General features: G+C 41.2%; 1 protein-coding gene across 2 annotated transcripts in view; it reads left to right on the top strand.

Moving 5' to 3' along the window:
- The window catches only part of ARMH4 (armadillo like helical domain containing 4), a 152,338-nt gene that overhangs the window by 117,836 nt on the left and 9,855 nt on the right, over positions 1–24,647 (top strand). The gene's annotated exons all lie outside the window — the stretch shown is intronic.

Genomic DNA, 24,647 nt, shown 5'->3' with positions numbered 1-24,647 from the left:
AAATGGGGAGTTGTTTAATGGATATAGCTTTCAGTTTTGGAAGATGAAAAAGTTCTGGAGATCCATTGCACAACAATCTGGATATGTGGAACACGATTGAACTGTACTTTTAAAAAAGGTTAAGGTGGTAAGTTTTATGTTCTGTGTGTGTGTGTGTGTTTTTAATCACAATTTTAAAAAAGCAACAGTGAAACAAAAACAAAAGAAAGAAGCAAACTCAACACAAAGCAAGACCGGGGAAACAGCTGGACTCTTCTTTCTCTGGTTACTCAGCTGGGCAGCTTGTTCCCTTGCCCCCAGGACTGTTGCCCAGGAGTAACCGCAGGTCTCAGTGTCTGTGCCTGGTCTCCTTATGTTCTTCCCTTGATCGGTTGCTCACTGTGGGAGAGTGCACTCACATGGTTGATTTGTTTGCCACTGGCTCAACCCAGGTCCAATGCGGAGAGAGAGAGAGAGGAAGGCACAGGTTTGAGTACTATAAGACAGGCCTTTGAGGAATATGGTCCTTCTTGGACTTGCTTAGACTGAACTTAATGCAAGTAAAGCAGCCAAGAGCTGTATTTCAGCCTCCACAGACTTCGGAGAAGGGTCTGTTTTGTCTCCCTCCTCCCCATGTTACTTCATCTGCAGGGTTGGACAGTGTTATACTAATGGCAGTTACTTTGCCAGTTGAAAAATCAAAACAGAGAGGAAAACCATCTGGAAAATGCTGCACTTGAAGCCAACAGTTAGAAAGTGAATGTCATGCTGTGGGACCTGAGATGTAGACAAATTACTGCGAAATCCAGGTTCGAATTGGTTGTTTTGATGCTCTATGTGAGAACCTAGATGGATACAAAAGCCTTTACCAGAAATACCTCTGGGTAGAATCATTCACTCTCTGAGCCATGGGAACTTTGAATCATAAGGGGATCAAACTCAGATTCAGGATCAGGGTTGAGACTTAAAATAAGTGTTGTTCTTCTTTAGAGCTACAGTGAAGGTGCTTATGCTGTTGGAAGGGTGAGCTTACTCTGTGGCACCTCGTGTTACTAAGTCATCATCCTTGAAAATCCTCAGGGGAACTGAGCTCTCTCCCTGAGCTTCTGCAGTAGTAAAAACACTCCTTAATTAATGCCTTCATTCATTATTTGTGACAGCCAGTTTTGCCATCATGGGGGCTTAACCACTTGTGTTATTCATCCTCACGAGGTCGTCCCTGTGAGATATAAGCTCTCTGAAGGCAGGGACTGTGTCTTAGTTATCTCTTTATTCATCCTCCAGCAAGTGCCTGGTCACAGAAAAATCTTAATAAATTGTTAAATTGAGTCAAAACAGAGAATCTAGGTAGGCTTATCAGATTAAAAACATTTGGTTCTTCTGGGTCTACATCTTTGCTTCTACTTTGTACCATAAAATAAATGCTACTTTTGATGTGAAACCATCATACCTAAAACTTACTGCTGACACAGACGGGGAGAGAGGCTCTTTGAAAAAAATGTGAAATGTGAGTGTCTATGATTATGACATTTTTTGTAGTTCAGAAATGAGTACGTATATGTTGCAGCAGTAAAAGATCATCTATTCTCTGTGGCACAGTTTTTCTTTGATTTTCCTTAAGTTTCTTTCTCTCTCATCAGTGAGGCTTATTAATGCTATTCTAAAGTCCAGTGGGTTGATTTTCTTATTTATGAAGTAAAAGGTTTAATTATGGGCACAAAGCATTTCCAAATTGCATTTGAATGACTTTCTCTCTTCTTACTCAATGTCAATCAGCCACTTAAGAAGGCTACTTTGCTCTCCCTTCTCTAGCTTTCATATGTCATATGTCTCTCTCCTGTTTCTCCTCTTGCTTATTAGGCTTTCACATTCTTTTTACTTTCTTTCAGTTCTTCTCATTTCCAACATTTTCCTTGTGATTTTTTTGGTTGTTGTGCCCTTCTATTAGAAGAAGCGCCAAGATCTCTCCAGGAGCAGACAGGCATAAAATGCTGACTGCCAAGGTGAACGTGCAGATAATTTGAAGGGCAGGAAAAAGCCATATTGGTCAGTATGACAAGGATATCTTTTATCATCACCACACAAACCCAGTTTTCCTTTAAGGCAGCCTCCTATTAATTATGTCCAGATAAGGTTTTTGAAAAGCATGCTATTTAATTTTCTTGCTTCATCTGTCATTGACTCCGTAGCAACTTGATATAGCCTGATGTCTTTATATTTTTAGAATGTGAGAAGTAAGTATTAGTTAGCAAAGTTCATTTAAACACCTGGCAGATGACAAGATAAAAGATGCAGTTGCTTTGAGGAGGGAGCCTTGGGTTTTTCCTGCTGTGAGCTTTCATGACAACTCTCCAGAGATCCCAGTGTCACCTTTACCTCTCTTGTGAGGGGTCCTCCTGGGCAACATGTATAAGTTCATACTCAGCTGACTGGGGTTCTTTTTTGCAGGATTCCACTGCAGCTAAATTGGCAACTTTAACATCTTCCTGTCACACTCAAGGCTGCAGACGTTTCCCTTTTCTGCTTAGAGAATATTTCTAAATTCTGTTTCGTTCTGCTTCAGACCTGCTCACTCATCTGGTTTCCTTGGTTTCTGTCCTATTGTTATTCACCCAGATATTCCTACTTTAGCCAGCTTTTCTGGATGGATGCCTGTTTGGGGAGGGTTTGCTGGGCTTTTTTACCCAGTGAGTCCCTGAGGCCCTTTGTTTCTATCTCTATGCAGTGCAACCTCCCACCTCTCACCCAAGTTCCTAGTCAGTGCAACTCATGCAAACTGGAACCAATGCCTCAGATTCCTACTTGTTGGGAGTAGAGAGAAGTCAGACTCTACTATTAATCTTGGAATATGAATACCTTACTTGAAAGTATATGTAATTAGTGGTAAAGAGCACAGGCTCTGGAGCCAGACCTCCTGGGTTCAAATCCCAGTCTGGCCCTTACGAACTGGGTGATCTTGGGCAAATTACTTACTCTTTCTTGCCCAGTTCTCTCATCTGCACAGTGGCGGTAATGGTTCTACCTGCCTTACATGGTTGATATGAGGAGTAAACAAGTTAGTTCATGTAAAAGGCTTAGAACAGTGTGTCTGCTGCAGAGTGAGCACAATATAGTGTTAACTGTTACTAAGAAATTGAAACCCACATCCACTGAATTCTGACTCTGCCGGAAGGAGGGCGGATGGAGTAGATCAATGTTTATCAAAGGGAAGTCCACAAGTTTACTATGAGAAACTTTAAATCTTGTGCTTGCGTTTGGATGAGAATGTGAATCCATTAGGATAAGCATATTTTGGATTGTTTGGATGATTCCTTAGAGCTGAGTGTGCCGTGTGATTGCATTTTGTTTATGATGACGTTCTCATGCAGTGAAGGCCGCGGCATTGAGGCAGGCAGGCAGGCAGGCCCGGCCACGGTTCTTGGAGAGAAGAGGGGAGGGGATGGAGTCTCCTACAGCATGTGTGGCCTGAGTCTGCTATGCTGTCAGGGACCAGTCCTGCAGCAGTGAGCGCAGTAGCCATAGAGCGACTGGTGGTGTCAATTTGGATTTTTTTTGGGATTCTGTTTACTTTATGAATTTGTTTTGGTTTTACAGTCATATAAAAGAGCTATCAGGATTAGAGGTTTATATCTAGTCTTGGGGTTGTGGTTATTTAAGTAACATTAGAATAAAAATAATTTGTTAGCACTGCCATATATTCCTCAAACCTGAGAAAGACAAGACCAGTCTGTGTGTCCCAAATGCCAGTTCACAAATCGTGCTAGTCAGGTTATTAAAAAAAAATTCCTGGGCTTCCCTGGTGGCGCAGTGGTTGAGAGTCTGCCTGCCAATGCAGGGGACACGGGTTCGAGCCCTGGTCTGGGAAGATCCCACATGCCGCAGAGCATCTAGGCCCGTGAGCCACAACTACTGAACCTGCACGTCTGGAGCCTGTGCTCCGCAACAAGAGAGGCCGCGATAGTGAGAGGCCCGCGCACCGCGATGAAGAGTGGCCCCCGCTTGCCACAACTAGAGAAAGCCCTTGCACAGAAATGAAGACCCAACACAGCCATAAAAATAAATAAATTAATTAAAAAATAAAAATAAAAAAGGAGCAGGAGAGAGGGGAGGATTATCCTATTAAAAAAAAAAATTCCTTGAGGAACTTGTTAGAAATACAGACTCTTGGGGAATTCCCTGGTGGTCCAGTAGTTAGGACTCTGAGCTCTCACTGCCGAGGGCGTGGGCTCAATCCCTGGTCAGGGAACTAAGACTCCACAAGCCGTGTGGAGCTGAAAAAAAGAAAAGTACAGACTACTCTTGGGCTGTGTCCTGGAGCTGCTGAGCTGGGCATCTATCTTTGCTGAGTTGCTCAGGTGATTCTGCTAAGCAACAGGTTTGGACCTCTCAATACTCTTCATAGTCTTATGAAGAGCATTCATAAGGATTCAGTGGATTCAGTGTCTTCATCTTCAAAATGGAGATAATGCTACTTGTTCCTTTCTTACTGCACAAGGGAGTAGGGAGAATTCAGGAGGCAATTTTCATAAGTATTCTGGAAGAAAAGTACAATTTAAGTGTAATGTATTGAGGCCAGAATTGAACTAGATCATCTCAGCATGCAAATCGTTCCCTAGGAACAAAGAGGCGACTCGGGTCTATAGAGAGCATCGACAGGCTGAGTTTGCCACCAGGGTTCCAGTTTCCAAGAGCGTTGGTCCACCTTTGGCATGGACTCAAACCCTGTGGAACCTGGTACATTACTGTGAGATTTACAGACCAGGAAGTTGGTGGTGACAGAGGCAGGCAGGCTGGACGGGGAGGTCTAGTTTCCTTGGGCTGCCATAACAAAGAACCATACACTGGGTGGCGTAAAACAAGAGAAACGCACACAGTTCTGGGGACTAGAAGTTGAAAGCAGTGTCAGCAGGGTTGGCTCCTTCTTGAGGCTGTAAGGGAGAGTCTGTTCCGTGCTTCTCTCCTAGCTTCTGGTGTTCTGGGGGATCCTTGGTGTTCCTTGACTTGGAGATGCTCACTCCAATCGCTGCCTTCATCATTACATGGCCATCTTTTCCCTGTTGGTCTCTGTGTTTTCCCATGGCATTCTCCTCTCTCTGTGTCTCTCTCTTCTTCTTATAGGGACACCAGTCATATTGGATTAAGGGCCCATCCTGCTCTAGTGTGACTTATTTTAATTTAACTGATTATATCTGCAAGCATCCTATTTACAATTAAGTCACATTCTGAGATACTGGAAGTAAGGACATCAACATGTCTTTTGCAGGGGACACAATTCAACCCATAGCACCATTTTTTCTGTTTACGTAAGCTAACACGAGATATTTCTGAGTGAATTCTTTTCCCCAAATTGATTTGAAACGCAGAGGGCATTACCCCTTAGAAACCATGTTGTGTGTCGTGGTGAGGTCCTTGGAGCAACCATAACTGCAGGTTTAGCTCACAACGTACTGGCAGCAGAATTTCTTCTAAGGGTCCTACAGAATCTAACCAATGCACCAGAAAAGGTTTCAGTGAGAAAATGTGTTCCAGGTTTCAACGTTGGGTGCTAAGAACCTATTTCTCCCCATCAGCTCTTAGAAACTTCATTCTTAGGTTTATTTCTCTCATCTTGATTTTTCTGTGCTTGTTTACATTTCTCTTTTTTTGGTGTGTTCTTCTCTATTTTGGTTCTGATATTACCTTTCATGTCGTTATCACACCTGAAATCCTTTGTGGAAGGAGTGGAGCATGGGGAAGAGAAATGCTCTGTGCCATTAAGTCTTTTTCTCACTTCTGCATTAAAATTTGCTTTTCACAATCCTATTTTCTCAGCATCTTCCCTGCAATTCTAACTATACCTAGCCATCCAGTACATGAACTTCTCTCTTGTGTACGTGGAGTTCTGGTGCGTTCCCAAGTACTGAGTCAGAGGGGCTCTCAAAAATGAGAAGTAGCATATTCTGATGGGTTGACATTGTGTTTACTTCAGATTATATTGTTTAAAAAAGTCTTCGTGCTGGCTGCAGGCCTCAGCCCTTTTCCTCCTGTTCCAGGCTTCTTAATGATCTGTTGTCATCTGTTCAGGGAGGCTAGTCCTTGGCCTTAACCCGATATGGCCCTTCCTTTAGAGGTTGAAGAGTTCATGGGAAATGGTTTAAAATTTTTCTATAAAGCCCTTTTCTGAAATCAGGTAGTAGATATTGGTAAAGTGTTATAAAAGCAATGTGTCCAAATATCTTCAGAATAATCAGATCTGAATAAAATCAGTTAAATAGGCTTTTCTTTTTTTCTTAGATTAAAAGGGATGGTTAGTTCAGGTCCTCTGAGAAGCAGAGTCAGGATGGGATTATGTGTACAAGAGATTTACTGGGAGTCCACCTGGGAAGGATAAAGGGAAGGGAGCAGGAGTGGGCTGGGAGAGCTTTCAGATTGCAGTGCAGGTCTGACTTCTGTGAAGGGAGAGGTGGAAGGAAGGAGGACTGGTAGGAAAGGATGCAGATGACAGCTCAGTTCTGAGACTGTTTTGGCCAGGCTGATTGTGAGTTCTTGAGCCCAAGTTGCCCATTAGAGGACCCCTCTGCCCCACAGGCCTGGGCCTGCACCAGTACCCACCCCATGCCCAGCCAATGTCTGAGAGCAGCCCAGGGGACACATGCCCACTGCACACTGTGGTGGTGGATCCAGAAGTGGGTGGCGGGTAACCCGTACTTCCCTGTAGCAGGAGAGCTAAGCATGCAATTCCATGGCTTTCATGAGGATCTCTAGGGGTCCGTGAACTTGGACGGTAAAAATTACATCCTTATTTTCACTAACTGAACTTTAGTATTTTGTCTAATCATGAGTAGAGCCAGTAGCCATAGTAGTATTAGCAGTAACTGTGTCTTTCTCACCAATAAATATTACAGATAGTTTTATATCAACATTATGGTTGTCACAGATATCTTAATATGTCATTTATGCTCATCATTACTTTGAAAGTATGGTGGTTATTAGACCCATCCCTTGATCTTCTTATTGAATGAGAGAGTAAAAAGGCATATTTACTGTTGTGTCACAAATTTAAAAACTAATTTGATAATGGAATTTAAATATAATTGTTTCTTGAGAGTTTTATACATCTTATTTTATGTATTATAAACATGATTCCAAGCAGGGGTCTATAGTCTTCTCTGACAGACAGAGGAGTCCATTGCACAAAAGTGGTTAAGAACCCCTCCTGCAGATAGTATTCAGTAGAACCCTTTTATTTTATTTTTAAAAATATTTGTTTACTTATCTATTTATTTATTTTGGCTGCACCGGGTCTTAGTTGGCGGCATGTGGACTTCTTAGTTGCGGCATACATGTGGGATCTAGTTCCCCGACCAGGGATTGAACCCAGGCCCCCTGCATTGGGAGCGTGGAGTCTTATCCACTGGACCGCCAGGGAAGTACCAGTAGAACCATTTTAATTGTATTATCCCAATTATCCTTTACCTCACTCCAAGTGTATGAGAACAGTAGCCCCAGTCCTCATGAGAATATGTTACTGTGGAAGATGATTCATTAATTCAACAGTGTCCCTCGCGTGCCAGGTGCTGTGTGGTGCTGAAGCTGCAGCAGTGAGAAACACAGGCACGCCCTCCCTCAGAGAGTTTAATCGACTAACAGGAAGGACAGCCATTAAGCAAGAACAGTTATGGTTATATTACCGTGTGCCATGTGATGGTAACAGTATGGGAGCCACAGGATGCTCTGGCTGCCCCAGGAGAGGGACCTGTGTAGGTGTCAGAACAGATCTCCCTGAAAAGTGCCCTTTAAGCTGAGCCTGAAGAATGAAAGGAGTGAGTTGGGAAAAGAGGAGGTGGAGACAGAGGTTAAAGTGTGAAGATTTGACCGTGAGACACACTTAACTCTTAAGAGCTGAAATCACTCAGACCTTGTAAACTGTGTGAAGGCGTTTAGACTTTTCCCCAAAGGCAAGAGGAAACTTTGAAGGGATTTTAAACAGGGAGTGATGTGATCAGTTTCCTTTCAAGAATATTACTTGGAAAGAAACAAGGGAGGCTCTTGTGGCACTAAGATGAAAAAAGATGGCAGCCTTCTAGGAAGTACATGGTGGGAGAAAACAACGTCAAGTAAGACAATCAAGTTATTCTTGTTTGATTTCTTTTTGGCTCTGTGTGAATGAGTGGGTCTTGAATCTCTATTTGTTAATCTATCACAGACTGCCTTACAATTGTGGAAACATCTTTCTTAGAGTTAAGATGTTCATAGTAGCTGCAGTTCTCTCCAAAGTCTATTGCAGATGCCTCTGTGTGAACATAAAACCTCACACAAATCTTGGAAAACTATTTCCCTATAATGTTGGACCACGGAGAAAGTAGATGTTGTTTGGTTAGGTTCTCTTAGAGCACATTTGTTACTTGCTGCAGCGTTGATGGCCTTTAGACTTCTACATTAAGAAGAAAATAAGCATCATCAATAATGTAGATGCTTATCTTGCCAAATAAACGAAAGGTTTCTGGCTGCTGCTTCATAAGAAACTTGTAAATGGGTTCCAGGTTTGTTTGTTACTAGGTAAAAACACATCCATTTTGGTTGGTGGCTAATTCAGGACCATGTGTATTTAGGCAACTCATAAAAGTGTTTGTATGGAAACAAGTCTCCGAGATAATCAGATTTTATTTCTAGTGTCTAATTGATACTCAGAGCTTTGGGATTTAATTATGTCTGTTGAAAAAATACAGTTCAATTTCTCTTCCTCCCTTTTAAACATAACTGCAGACTTAACTGTAATTCATAAATATACAAGGCTTTATAGATGTTTTCTGACAAAGTACCTGGTACCTATTAGATACTCAGTAAATGTTGGCTTCTTCTCCTAATTGAAAGAAAACATATCAAATAAAAAACCTACCTAAGACTTTGCTTCTGATTCCTGTATTTCTTGCCTAGCAGTTGACTTGGTACATTTTGTGATTACTCCAGAGAAGTAAATAATTTAAGCGGAAAATTGTTTTGAGAGGAGACTGCTGTTTTCTAGTCATTTAGGTAGGCTGGCTTGAGCGTAATGTTGGGCGTTTGCTCTAGTAGGGAGTGTAGCCGGTGGTTATCCTGTGGGGTCTGAGGCATGATGAGTTGAGTATGTGTGGATGGAATATAAGTTCTACCTTTTCCTTTCTCTGTGGCACCTACCCAGCTTCCAGGAGGACCCACATAGCTTCTTTACCTCATCTTCCATCACTTAGTGTGTCCATCTTCTTTCACTCAGCACAATGTTTTCAAAGTTCATCTGTGTTGTAGCAAGTATCAGTATTTCATTTATTTTTATGGCTGAGTAATATTCCACTGCATGTATATACCACACTTTGTTTATGCATTCATCAGCTGATGGGCATTTGGATTGTTTCCGTCTTTCGGCTATTGTGAATAGTGCTGTTATGAACATTAGTGGACAAATATTTGTTTGAGGGCCTGTTTTCAGTTCTTTTGGAAATTTATATATGAGTGGAACTACTGAGTCATATGGTAATTTTATGTTTAATTTTTTGAGGAACTGATGAATTGTTTTACCCAGTGGCTGCATACTTTCCATTTCTACCAGCAGTGTGTGAGGTTCCAGTTTCTCCACATTCTTGCCAACACTGTTATTCTCTCTTTTAATTTTTGTTTTGTTTTGTTTTCAGTATGCCTTCCTAGTGGTGTGAAGTGGTGTCTTACTGTGACTTCGATTTGCATTTCCCTAATGACTAATGATGTTCAGCATCTTTTCATGTGCTTCTTGGCCATTAGTATACATGCTACAACCTGGTTGAACCTTGAAAACATTACGCTAAGTGAAAGAAGCCAAACACAAAAGGTCACATATGGTATGATTCCATTTACATGAAATATCTAAAATAGGTAAATCCATAAACACAGGAAGCAGATTAGTAGTTGCCAGGGGCTGGGGGAGGGGAGAATGGAGAGTGACTGCTTAAGGGCATGTGGTTTCCTTTTGGGTTGATAAAACACATTTTGGGATGAGATAGAGGTGATGGTTATGAAACATTGGGAATGTGCTAAATTCACTGAATTATACACCTTAAAATGGTCATTTGTAGGTTTTGTGAGTTCCACCTCAATAAATAAAAAAGCGAAAACGCCTGGTTAGAAGTTGAGTCTCGACTTCCAGTTCCAGTAGCCGACTTCCAGTTCCAGCAGCATGGTGGACTGAGTGTAGATTTCCACCTCCTGTTGCAAACTGAGAAATTCTGCCTAAAGCAAAACAAAAATGTAAAATATGCAAGTGGGCCTGAAGGGAAAGCTGTTGTTGCCAGGGGCGGAAGCTTAAGGCTGGAGCAGTTGCCTCCTGAGCTGAGGCTGTGGCGTCTAAGGGGGGACTAGACCACCTATAGATGCTGGGATGAGGGGTGGAGTTGAACACCAATGTTGGGCCAAGAGACATGACCTTGGGCTGGGGTAGGGCAGGGAGCAGGAACTAAAACCCCTGGGTAAGAAGACATTCTGGGAAAGCTGCCTCCTTGGTGAAAAGGGGTATAGAAGAATACCCGCCTCAAGTCAGGGAAACCGAAAGGGGCTCTGGTGGGAGAGAAACAGGAGAGCCCCAGGCCTACCTTCATCATGCGAGAACCCACAACTCAGAAGTGAACGCACAGCACTGTTCCGGGTGGGTGAGCCTCCCGGTGTTCAGCACAGGCAAACAGAAACTGCTTATCTGTAGTGACACGTCTGCAATGCGGGCTGCCCAAGACTCCTAGGGGGAAACCAGTGTCCACTGAAAAATCCGTCCCCGTGAGAGACTACAGATCACACAAGGAAACACCCCAGCATGAGGGAAAGTAAGTAGACATAACGGACGGTTAGCATCTCAAGAACTTGGCAAAATAGAAGTATGTTTGAAATGATTAAAGACTAAGGACACTGAGATTGACTCCACTGTTTTAATAACATGTTTCCCCATTTAATAAAATGTTGAACAGCTGCTCCCAGGGAGTGTGTGCAAAGTTTGCATAAGGAATTTAGAAGGGGAAAGGTGGGGACGGAGGTCGTTCTCCTGCCGTCTTATAGTGGTCTGACGAGGCCTTTAGGTTTTTTCCTGAGGATCAAGAGCTCAGGGAAACTTTTATATTAACTGCGATACTCAGGTGCTCTTAGCCAAAGATTTGCCTCCATTTCTCTTGAGAGTGCACCTTGGTATTTGCCCATCATTGTGAGGTGTGTTGCATTGTGAACTGGTAAATGGAACTTTTGGAAACAAACCCCAAAGCTACCTTGAAAGCCACTTTAGTACTCATTCAGCGCTCCACTTCTAATTGATTTGATCTGTTGGCTGAGCCACGGCACTAGGAAATCAGTGAGCTTCATGGTGATTAAGTAGAATCATGTCAGAAAGTTTACATATAAGGGTCATCAGCAAACGTGAGACTTCAGAGTTACCTGGTCACTAAGCCAACCTTCCCTTTGCCTCATCCTATGATCAAGCCATGGCTTTTATCAGTGGAAGTCCCAAAAATTATATAAAGAGGAGGAGTGCCTGGGGATCTCGTCTTGAAGCTGAAGCAGTCTGTCACTTTACATAACATTGAAAATAGATGGGACTGCAGATGCAGGCCTGATGGACTTCATGGCTGTGACAGCCTCACCGACACCTTGAGATGGCAAATGTTAGTTTCAGTGCATCTGGCCAGCAACACACACAGACTTGACTTTGCGCTGGAAGCCGGATGATGCTGTACTTTGGGAAGCAGTAAAGTTTCTATTAAAAATAAAGTATGGGGACTTCCCTGGCAGTCTAGTGGTTAAAACTCTGCGCTTCCAGTGCAGGGGGCGTGGGTTCGATCCCTGGTTGGGGAGCTAAGATCCCACATGCCGTGAGACGTGGACAAAAAAAAAAAAAAGTATGAAGACCAAACTCTTCTTTTTCACCAAGGGATTGAAAATTGGATAGTGCAGGTGTGAAGAGAGAGCTGTAAGAGTGAGCTGGGGAGAATTTCAGGTCCCCTGAGTGTGGCCTTGTTGCTGCTGAGTAGTTAAACCATAGATCAGAAACCTCAGTGCTCAGGAGAATTTTCAAGGGTGTCTTAGGCAAAGTGCAGTGTTTTTGTTTTTTTTCCCTCGCAATCGGGTGTAGAGGAGGGGCCTAGACAAGTTGTATTTTCCCTTCGTGAGCAATGTCATATATCATGCTTGCCTTTTTGGGAAGAGAAAGAAGCACACATGGAGGGATAGTTTCTTCTTCATTAATGCACCATGTACTTCATGTGGTTGAAGTTCGTGACAGCCTTCTCATCATACAGTTGATACATGCAGTTTATGGTTTGTCCGTATGGTTACCATTAATAAATGACCCCAAGAAGATGTGCAGTTGATTACAAGATGTTTTCTTTGCAGCTCCCCAGTAGGTATCTAGTGTCATTCCTAAGTTTGCTGTCAACTAAAGACGTCCTTAATATTACTTGAAAGTAGAGATTAGGGTATCTGGGCCCTTTGCACCCTTCTCTGTAAATATCGGGCAGAGCCTTCAGAATTAATTGCTTCTTGGATGCACCATTACTGCTCAGTTAGCCCTATGCAAAGAAGTAGGTCATTCTATTCATCAGAATCTTGCTGTTCTGTAATTATGTGAGGAGCAAATAATTATAGATATGGTTTCTGTGTAATTTTAAAGCAGGTAAATATAGCATCATTAGAGCATAATCTATAGCTGGAAAAACTCAAGTTTCTTTAAAAAACATGCAGACAACCTTTAAACCTTGGTAAGTTTTATTATTCTCAAATGTGTTATGTAAGTTGGAAAAAATCTTTGTTTCTTGGGCTGGAAGAGGCACTTATGATTAAATATCAAGGAAGAAAAAGAACTGGTCTCCATTTCTTTCTTTCTTTCTTTCTTTTTTTAATATTTATTTATTTATTTGGCTGCATCAGGTCTTACTTGCGACATGTGGGATCTTTCGTTGTGTGCGCGGGCCTGGTTGCCCCACGGCATGTGGGATCTTAGTTCCCCGACCAGGGATCGAACCCACGTTCCCTGTATTGGAAGGTGGATCCTTAACCACTGGACCACCAGGGGAGTCCCTTCCATTTATTTCTTGACACTATAGAAACACCATAATTGAAATTTAGTCACATATGCTTTGAACAAAGGACTATGTACTGATGTTTCATTTTTTATAGGTGGAACATACATTTCTCTTTTCATTGATTAAGATAAAAATCAGGTTTCCCACTTTACTGAAAGATGTAAATGATGTTGAAAATTTGATTATTACAGAGACTGTGTCTATAACCCTTTCAAAATTGAATGTAAGTGGAACTAGCCATAAACTACACCTTGCACAGTGCTATATGGAAGGGGTATATTTTTTAAATTCAGGCAGCCTGAAGTCCTTCGATTAGAATTAATTTACATGAATGGAGATGGCTTCTTCCTTGAACTTGGCCAGCTCGCCTGTCTTCCTTGCTTTTTTACTTCTGTTTATTCCGAGAGTTTGTTTTAATGTACAAAATGAATAAAATTGGTATGCCAAAGTGCAGGCCTGCCTATATGGTTGGCAGAATTAGACTAGTGTCTTAGTTTGCATTCTCCCTAAGAGCAAGACGGTGACTTCAGGAAGCGCGGCGAGGGAGTAGGAAGTGAGATGGGGAGGGTGGGGAGCCAGTGAAGCGGGTGGTGCTCATGACTGGATTGTTGCAGGGCCTCCTTGCTGCTGGGGACTCTTGAGAAGCTGTGTGGAACACACCTCGGGGGTGAGGAAAATGAAGGGATTTACCCGATGTGATAGGCAGAATAATGGTTCTTCCAAAGAGGTCTACATCCTAATCCGTGGAACCCGTGAATATGTTACCTTACAAAGAGAACTTTGCTGATGTGAATGAGTTAAGGACCTAGAGAGGGGGAGATTATCATAATAATCTTCTTATAAGAGATACTTCTCCTTATAAGACAGAAGTAGCAGGCTCAGAGCCAGGGAAGAAAATACAACAAAGGAAGCAGAGTTTAGAGAGAAATTTGAGGGGCTATGCTCTTGGCTTTGAAGATAGATGAAGGAGCCATGAGCCAAGGGGCCACAGTCTCCAGGAGCTGGAAGAGGCAAGGAAACATATTCTCCTCTAGAACTTCCAGAAGGAACCGACCCTGCTGACATCTTGACTTTAGCCCATGAGACTGATTTTGGACTTCTGACCTCCAGAAATATGAGATCAGAAATCTGTGTTGTTTTAAGCCGTTAAATTTGGGGTAGCAGCAATAGGAAACTAATATATCCACCAACTCACAGGCCTCATTGATTGAGGATGGCCTCTAGGACAATATTTCCTTGGTGCTTCTAAATTTATTTATTTTATTTACTTATTTTTGGCTGTGTCATGTCTTCATTGCTGCGCGGGCTTTCTCTAGTTGCGGCGAGCGGGGGCTACTCTTCGATGCGGTGCGTGGGCTTCTCGTTGCGGTGGCTTCTCTTGTTGCGGAGCACGGGCTCTAGGTGTGCGGGCTTCAGTAGTTGTGCTGCGTGGGCTCAGTAGTTGTGGCTCTAGGGCTCTAGAGCACAGGCTCAGTAGTTGTGGCGCACGGGCTTAGTTGCTCAGCGGCATGTGGGATCTTCCCGGACCAGGGCTCGAACCTGTGTCCCCTGCATCGGTAGGCGGATTCTTAACCACTGCGCCACCAGGGAAGTCCCTCCTTGGTGCTTCTAGCCACCCCCATGCAGGCTCCTATGACGGATGGACACCCTCAGGCAGAGAAACCCTCAGCCTGCACAGGATGGGAGTGGTCTGCAGGGCACCTCTGCAGTGGGCCGGGGCACCAGTGGGCTTGGCTGTACCTGGACAAAGGATTTGATCAACAGAATGTGTAAACGTCCTCATAACCACTTGGAACTAGGTCTGTTGGGTTGTTTCATATGAACAGTCCAGGTTTCTGAGCCCCTCTGACCATTCCTTTGCTGTCTCTTCTCCTGGCCCATTCTCTTCTGCCTGACCTTTAAATGTTGGGATTCCTAGGCATTATGCCCTTGGTCTTGTCCAGTTTACTCTGTGATGGTTAATTTTATGTGTCAACTTGACTGGGCCATGTGCTGTCCAGACACTTGGTCATTTTTCTGGGTGTACTTGTAAGAGTGTTTTTGGATGAGATTAACACTTGAATTGGTAGACAGAGTAGAGCATATTGCCTTCCCTAATGTGAATGGCCCTCATTCAGTCAGTTGAAGACCTGACTAGCATAAAAAGGTTCACCCTCCCCTGAGCAAGAGAGAATTCCTCCTGCCTGACTGCCTTTGAGCTGGGCCACTGGTTTTTTTCCTGCGTTTGGACTTGAACTGAAACATCAGCTTTCTTGGGTCTCTAGGTTGCCAATTCACCCTGCAGATCCTGGACTTGTCAGCTTCCATAATTGCATGAGCCAATTCCTTATGATAAATCCCTTTATATATATATATCTTGTATTGGTTTTGTTTTTCTGGAGAACCCTGTCTAATATACACTCCATACTCCAGGGGGATTTTCTCTGCTCTTGACTTCAGCTTCTATCAATAGGCTGGTCAATCCCAAACCTTGGTCTTCAGCCTGGGTTTCTCCATATCCCAATTTTAAACTGCCAACAGAAACATCCCCATGGATATTGTATAGATACTTTAAACTCCACATATTCAGAGTGAAACTCATCATCATCCCCCTAGGAATCTGCTCCTGCTTTCTGTATTCTGTCTTTTTCCATTACGTCACCGTGTACTCTGATCCCATAGTCAGTATCATCAGCATTGCTCATTCTGAGTTTTAAACTTTCAGGATTTCTGCCATTTAGCTCTGTTGTTCCCCAATGGAGAGCAACCCTGGCACACAGGACTGAGTTGGAAAAATCCTACGGCTAAGAAGGAACTAGGAGATCTAGTTTATCCTCATACAGAGACACACACACACACACAAACACAAACACACTGGGCAGGTTGAGGAAGAGAAAAAGACAGCTACATACAGAAAGCAACAGAGCCATACAGATAAGCAGACAGACAGAGTCTGACAAGGAGGGGAAAAAAGGGAGGAAAAGAAAGAGAGATACAGACTACAATGTGATATAAAGAGGCATAGAGTGAGAGATAGTGGGAGACCCATGTAGAGGCAGAGAGAGAACATTTGTCAGACAGGGAGGAGAATGTAGAGAAAGCAGGAGCCAGACTAACAGAGGTGAGCAGATACACACTGTGCCCCAGAACTTGAAAAAGCCCTACTGTGTGCTGTTATGGTCACCTGGCCCACCTGCCCACACCCCTCCCCAAAGTGACCCACTGGCCTGCTGAACAGGTATATGCTTTAGATCTATAGGGCCTGGGTTCAAATTCCAGCTCAGCCACTGTTTAGCTACATGGCTTTCAGCACTTTACTTAAGCTTCATTTTCTTCATCTATAAAATGGGGATAGTAATACCTACCTTGCAAGCTTTTTTGTCAGTTGCTCAATAATTATTAGCTCTGCCAAATCCTGATATCCTCTGGCTCCCATCCATTCCCCCTTTTTTTTTGAATTTTTGAATTTTTTTTTATACACCCCCCCCTTTTTTTAATGTTTTTTTTCTTTTTTAACATCTTTATTGGAGTAATATTGCTTTAGAATGTTGTGCTAGTTTCTGCTGTACAATAAAGTGAATCAGCTAAACATATACATATATCCCCATATCTCCTCCCTCTTGCATCTCCCTACCACCCTCCCTATCCCACCCCTCTAGGTGGTCACAAAGCACTGAGCTGATCTCCCTGTGCTATGCAGCTGCTTCCACTAGCTATCTATTTTACATTTGGTAGTATGTATTAGTCCATGCCACTCTCTCACTTCGTCCCAGCTTACCTTTCCCCCTCCTTGTGTCCTCAAGTCCATTCTCTACATCTGCGTCTTTATTCCTGTCCTGCCCCTAGGTTCTTCAGAACCATTTTTTTTTTTTTTTAGGTTCCATGTATATGTGTTAGCATATGGTATTTGTTTTTCTCTTTCTGACTTACTTCACTCTGTATGACAGACTCTAGGTCCATCCACCTCACTACAAATAACTCAGTTTCGTTTCTTTTTATGGCTGAGTAATATTTCATTGTATATATGTGCCACATCTTTATCCATTCAACTATCGATGGACACTTAGGTTGCATCCATGTCCTGGCTATTGTAAATAGAGCTACAATGAACATTTTGGTACATGACTCTTGTTGAATTATGGTTTTCTCAGAGTATATGCCCAGTAGTGGGATTGCTGGGTCGTATGGTAGTTCTATTTTCAGTTTTTTAAGAAACCTCCATACTGTTCTCCATAGTGGCTGTATCAATTTACATTCCCACCAACAGTGCAAGAGAGTTCCCCTTTCTCCACACCCTCTCCAGCATTTATTGTTTGTAGATTTTTTGATGATGGCCATTCTGACTGGTGTGAGGTGATACCTCATTGTAGTTTTGATTTGCATTTCTCTAATGATTAGTGTTGTTGAGCATCCTTTCATGTGTTTGTTGGCAATCTGTATATCTTCTTTGGAGAAATGTCTATTTAGGTCGTCTGCCCATTTTTGGATTGGGTTGTTTGTTTTTTTGATATTGAGCTGCATGAGCTGCTTGTAAATTTTGGAGATTAATCCTTTGTCTGTTGCTTCATTTGCAAAAATTTTCTCCCATTCTGAGGTTGTCTTTTCATCTTGTTTATGGTATCCTTTGCCGTGCAAAAGCTTTTAAGTTTCATTAGGTCCCATTTGTTTATTTTTCTTTTTATTCCCATTTCTCTAGCAGGTGGGTCAAAAAGGATCTCTCTGTGATTTATGTCATAGAGTGTTCTGCCTGTGTTTTCCTCTAAGAGTTTTATAGTGTCTGGCCTTACATTTAGGTCTTTAATCCATTTTGAGTTTATTTTTGTGTATGGTGTTAGGGAGTGTTCTAATTTCATTCTTTTACATGTAGCTGTCCAGTTTTCCCAGCACCACTTATTGAAGAGGCTGTCTTTTCTCCACTGTATATGCTTGCTTCCTTTATCAAAAATAAGGTGATCATATGTGTGTGGGTTTATCTCTGGGCTTTCTATCCTGTTCCATTGATCTGTATTTCTGTTTTTGTGCCAGTACCATACTGTCTTGATTTCTGTAGCTTTGTAGTATAGTTTGAAGTGCGGGAGCCTGATTCCTCCAACTCTGTTCTTCTTTCTCAAGATTGCTTTGGCTATTCGGGGTCTTTTGTGTTTCCATGCAAATTGTGAAATTTTTCGTGCTAGTTCTGTGAAAAATGCCATTGGTAGTTTGAAAGGGATTGCATTGAATCTGTAGATTGCTTTGGGTAGTATAGTCATTTTCACAATGTTGATTCTTCCGATCTAGGAACATGGTATATCTCTCCATCTGTTTGTGTCATCTTTAATTTCTTTTGTCAGTGTCTTATAGTTTTCTCCATACAGGTCTTTTGTCTCCTTAGGTAGGTTTATTCTTAGGTATTTTATTCTTTTTGTTGCAATGGTAAATGGGAGTGTTTCCTTAATTTCTCTTTCAGATATTTCATCATTACTGTATAAGAATGCAAGTGACTCCTGTGCATTAATTTTGTATCCTGCTACTTTACCAAATTCATTGATTAGCTCTAGTAGTTTTCTGGTAGCATCTTTAGGATTCTCTATGTATAATATCATGTCATCTGCAAGCAGTGACAGCTTTACTTTTCTGATTTGGATTCCTTTTATCTCTTTTTCTTCTCTGATTGCTATGGTGAAAACTTCCAAAACTATGTTGAATAATAGTGGTAAGAGTGGGCAACCTTGTCTTGTTGCTGATCTTAGTGAAAACGGTTTCAGTTTTTCACCATTGAGAATGTTGTTGGCTGTGGGTTTGTCATATATGACCTTTATCATGTTGAGGTAAGTTCCCTCTATGCCTACTTTCTGGAGTGTTTTTATCATAAATGGGTGTTGAATTTTGTCAAAAGTTTTTTCTGCATCTATTGAGATGATCATATGGTTTTTCTCTTTCAATTTGTTAATTTGGTGTATCACATTGATTTGCGTATATTGAAGAACCTTGCATTCCTGGGATAAACTCCACTTGATCATGGTGTATGATCCTTTTAATGTGCTGTTGGATTCTGTTTGCTAGTATTTTGTTGAGGATTTTTACATCTATGTTCATCAGTGATATTGGCCTGTAGTTTTTTTTCTTTGTGACATCTTTGTCTGGTTTTGGTATCAGGGTGATGGTGGCCTCATAGAATGAGTATGGGAGTCTTCCTCCCTCTGGTATATTTTGGAAGAGTTTGAGGATAGGTGTTAGCTCTTCTGTAAATGTTTGATAGAATTCTCCTGTGAAGCCATCAGGTCCTGGGCTTTTGTTTGTTGGAAGATTTTTAATCACAGTCTCAATTTCATTACTTGTGATTTTTCTGTTTATATTTTCCATTTCTTCCTGGTTCAGTCTTGGAAGGTTGTGCTTTTCTAAGAATTTTTCCATTTCTTCCAGGTGGTCCATTTTATTGGCATATAGTTGCTTGTAGTAATCTCTCATGATCCTTTGTACTTCTGCAGTGTCAGTGGTTACTTCTCCTTTTTCATTTCTAATTCTATTGATTTGAGTCTTCTCCCTTTTTTTCTTGATGAGTCTGGCTAATGGTTTATCAATTTTGTTTATCTTCTCAAAGAACCAGCTTTTAGTTTTATTGATCTTTGCTACTGTTTCCTTCATTTCTTTTTCATTTATTTCCGATCTGATCTTTATGATTTCTTTCCTCCTGCTAACTTTGGGGTTTTTTTGTTCTTCTTTCTCTAATTGCTTTAGGTGTAAGATTAGGTTGTTTATTTGAGATGTTCCTTGTTTCTTGAGGTAGGATTCTTGCTATAAACTTCCCTCTTAGAACTGCTTTTGCTGCATCCCATAGGTTTTGGGTCATCGTGTTTTCACTGTCATTTGTTTCTGGGTATTTTTTGATTTCCTCTTTGATTTCTTCAGTGATCTCTTGGTTATTTAGTAGTGTATTGTTTAGCCTCCATGTGTTTGTATGTTTTACAGATTTTTTCCTGTAATTGATATCTAGTCTCATAGCGTTGTTACTTGATACGATTTCAATTTTCTTAAATTTACCAAGGCTTGATTTGTGACCCAAGATATGATCTATCCTGGAGAATGTTCCATGAGCACTTGAGAAGAAAGTGTATTCTGTTGTTTTTGGATGGAATGTCCTATAAATATCAATTAAGTCCGTCTTGTTTAATGTATCATTTAAAGCTTGTGTTTCCTTATTTATTTTCATTTTGGGTGATCTGTCCATTGGTGCAAGTGGGGTGTTAAAGTCCCCTGCTATGATTGTGTTACTGTCGCTTTCCCGTTTTGTGGCTGTTAGCATTTGCCTTATGTATTGAGGTGCTCCTATATTGGGTGCATAAATATTTACAATTGTTATGTCTTCTTCCTGGATTGATTCCTTGATCATTATGTAGTGTCCTTCTTTGTCTCTTGTAATAGTCTTTATTTTAAAGTCTATTTTGTCTGATATGAGAATTGCTACTCCTGCTTTCTTTTGATTTCCATTTGTATGGAATATCTTTTTCCATCCCCTCACTTTCAGTCTGTATGTGTCCCTAGGTCTGAAGTGGGTCTCTTGTAGACAGCATATATACGGGTCTTGTTTTTGTATCCATTCAGCCAGTCTATGTCTTTTGGTTGGAGCATTTAATCCATTTACATTTAAGGTAATTATCGATATGTATGTTCCTATTACCATTTTCTTAATTGTTTCGGGTTTGTTATTGTATGTCTCTTCCTTCTCTTGTGTTTCCTGCCTAGAGAAGCTCCTTTAGCATTTCCTTTAGTAAAGCTGGTTTGGTGGTGCTGAATTCTCTTAGCTTTTGCTTGTCTGTAAAGGTTTTAATTTCTCTGTTGAATCTGAATGAGATTCTTGCTGGGTAGAGTAATCTTGGTTGTAGGTTTTTCCCTTTCATCACTTTAAATATGTCCTGCCACTCCCTTCTGGCTTGCAGTTTCTGCTGAAAGATCAGCTATTAACCTTATGGGGATTCCCTTGTATGTTACTTGTTGTTTTTCCCTTGCTGCTTTTAATATTTTTTCTTTGTATTTAATCTTTGTTAGCTTGATTAATATGTGTCTTGGCATGTTTCTCCTTGGATTTATCCTGTATGGGACTCTCTGCACTTCCTGGACTTGATTGACTATTTCCTTTCCCATATTCGGGAAATTTTCAACTATAATCTCTTCTAATGTTTTCTCAGTCCCTTTCTTTTTCTCATCTTCTTCTGGGACCCCTATAATTCGAATGATGGTATGTTTAATGTTGTCCCAGAGGTCTCTGAGACTGTCCTCAATACTTTTCATTCTTTTTTCTTTATTCTGCTCTGCAGTAGTTATTTCCACTATTTTATCTTCCAGGTCACTTATCCGTTCTTCTGCTCCAGTTATTCTGCTACTGATTCCTTCTGGAGAATTTTTAATTTCATTTATTCTGTTGTTCATCATTGTTTTTTTGCTCTTTAGTTCTTCTAGGTCCTTGTTAAACATTTCTTGTATTTTCTCCATTCTAGTTGCAAGATTTTGGATCATCTTTACTATCATTACTCTGAATTCTTTTTTAGGTAGACTGCCCATTTCCTCTTCATTTGTTTGGTCTGCTGGGTTTTTACCTTGCTCCTTCATCTGCTGTGTGTTTTTCTGTCTTCTCATTTTGCTTAACTTACAGTGTTTGGGGTCTCCTTTTAGCAGGCTGCAGGTTCGTAGTTCCTGTTGGTTTTGGTGTCTGCCCCCACTGACTAAGGTTGGTTCAGTGGGTTATGTAGGCTTCCTGGTGGAGGGGACTGGTGCCTGTGTTCTGGTGGATGAGGCTTGATCTTGTCCTTCTGGTGGGCAGGACCATGTCCAGTGTACACCGTCCCCCTTTTGTGAAAGGGAATTTATATGTGTCTGGGATAAATATAGCTAATAAAACTTTATTATTGGAAATAAAGGAAAATTAAGAATACCCTTCTAAATTAGCAGTTTGGGAGACTTTTCAGCCACAGTCTATTTAAAAACCAACCATATTTACAATTGACAAGATACATGGAAATGTTCTTTTATCTGCAATTTCTTTTTTACTCTCCCCCTCCTCCCTGTTTTCTAGTAGATAAGCTAGGAGAGGGCAAATTGCTGCTCCTGGAACTCCTGTACACAAGAGGGCACTGGTGAGCACAATGGAGAACTTGCTTTTAATGATCCTTCTCTACTTTTTTTGCTTTTAATAATCCCTGTCTACTTTTTTGCTCACATCTACCTCTCTCTGTACAGAAGGAGACCACAGGCATAATTATATTGCTACGCTTTCAGACTTGCATCAGTAAAATTTCAAGAAAGAAAACAAACCACAACCAGTAGGATTAGAATGAATCTGTAGCTGTGGGCTAAGGAATTAACCAAGTGGAAGGGCCTCACCTTCTCGTGTTCCCAACTATCGCAATCTACCAGTAACCTCCAGTTGCAAATGTTTACAGAATTTTGTAGGGGTTTTGGGGGGTAAGATATGTTTTTTAAATTTTAAAAGTACTAAAAATTAGAAATAATTTGGAAAATCCTAAAAACACTGTGTAGGGAATAAAAGTCATCCATAATTCTACAACCCATTGATGACTTCAGTTAACATTTTGAAGTACATCATTTCAATTACACACATAACATTTTTATCCACAAATGGACTCACATTATACATACTTTATGTTTTTTTATTTGTAATATATAATGCGAACACCATGTCATTATTTTTGTTTAAATAATTTAAATTTTTGTATAATATTTCACTCTGTAGTCATAGCCTAAGGTTTTATTTCCTTTTGAAAGTGTTTAAACCATTCCTGCTGTTCCATTCAGTGAACAGCATTTAAATAAAATTTTTTATGCATATCCATGATTAATTGTTTAAGGTACATTACTTCTACAACTGGAACTTTTGATAAAAAATTTAAACTTTTTAAAAAGCTTTTGATATCAATTACAAATTCTCCATGCAGTTCCAAAAAGTTGTGTCAATTCATACCCCTTTCATCAGTGTGATGTCTCTCTATTAAAAAAAAAGAACTGCAGTTTTTGGCTCTCCTCTTCATAAAGAATCATCTTTTCTTTTTATTAAATATCTTTCCAATATTCGCTCTTCTAGCTTTTGTATTCCCTTATTGATTTCTACTAAGTTTCAAAACCATCATTGTGTTAGATTTATTTTTACACTGCCTTGAACATTTTGCTGAAAACAGTTTATAGAAACTTCATCAAAGAAAATCGTGTTTACTCAAAAGTTGTGAACTCATTTAAAAGCAATATATATTTGCTGAAAGAAGGAAAAAATATTTATTGTCTAATACCGTGTCAAGAACCCTGGTGGATGCCTGAGAAGCACAAGGTGTGATCCTTAGGGGTCGCATGTTCTTAATTGGAGAAACACAGCCAAGCTCACATACTCTGAAGAGCAGTTTTTTCTCAACCTTGTTTAGACCCATGTCCCCCCAAACACTGTCTCATTATCTCTAGTGAATCACCCCTCTCACTAGCCATGAAGAGTTTGCCCAGCTTTCTTTCTGTAGTTCCTATTATAAACTACAGAACTAGATCCATTGAATGTGCTCTTTCAGATTACCTGTGCGCATACGCACATCCCATGCTAATATGCCTTCCCTCCCCCAGTGAAGAATGACTGCCTTAAGAATCACTCAAAGCAGGACTTGGAAATTTACTTTAAGCACCTAAGATCTGGACAGATTGTCAATGAGATCTGGCTCGATAAGGCTTAAGTTAAAACGTTTCTCTTGGCAATGAATTTTCTACAGTTGGAAAGCCTATCAGTGCCTCAGACCTTGGTGCCATCTGTGCCTCCTTTCCCTCTTCTCCAAGCTACCCCTGGGCTGCCATCGACAGGTAGTCAGCCGGCCCCTGCTCACCTCCTCTATGATGTCCTCACACCAGCATTCCTGCTCCCACCTCTCTTTTGCTTTGCTCTTTACGTAATATCCAGCTGATTCCCTGATTTCGGACATCTTGCTTCCGAGGTTGGCGTTCTGCTGTGTGCCCCAGTAATTGGCTCTCCTGCTCTGTCCCTCACTCTCTCAGTCCCTACGTTGCTGCTTGTCATCCATGTGTCATAGACCTGATGTCCTAACCTTTTCTCACTGGAATTAGGTCCCCATATCTTCTACTGATACAGTGTTGAGCACAGTGACTGGCCAACACACTGTGCATTGTAAATATTGTTGAACGAATGAATGAATTGGAAGCATTCTCTTGCTTGACTTTATATCTTGGGCTTAGTTGAGCCATGTTAACACAATACTCGTATTTCACGTGTCTTTCTTTTCCCCTTCCTATCCCAGATTTCTTATTTTGGTTTTCTACACTAAGTTCTGTACTAGACACTTTGCACATGTTGTTTCTAATCTTCACAGCCATCTCGTAAGACAAGTATTACCATCTCCATTTCACATATGAGGAAACTGAGCATCCAAGAGGTTTGCTAGTTTCTCCAAAGCCACTCAGTGAATCAGTGGTTGACCTCACTTCTCCATGGAACCACTCCCAGAATCACTGAGCCATGGCTTAGTTCTTGAGGTGCCTGCACTTTCTTACTTTGCCCTTCCCTTGACTCTTATTTTATTCTGATTGAGCACCACTGTCTTTGCCTGAATCCCAGTTGAGACAGAAGGAGTGATGAGGGGAGGACAAATCTGAGAGGTCTTGCCA

This window comes from Balaenoptera ricei, chromosome 2 (assembly GCF_028023285.1).
Source record: "Balaenoptera ricei isolate mBalRic1 chromosome 2, mBalRic1.hap2, whole genome shotgun sequence".
NCBI classification, from domain to species: Eukaryota; Metazoa; Chordata; class Mammalia; order Artiodactyla; family Balaenopteridae; genus Balaenoptera; species Balaenoptera ricei.
This window is presented reverse-complemented; position numbering and strand designations above follow the sequence as displayed.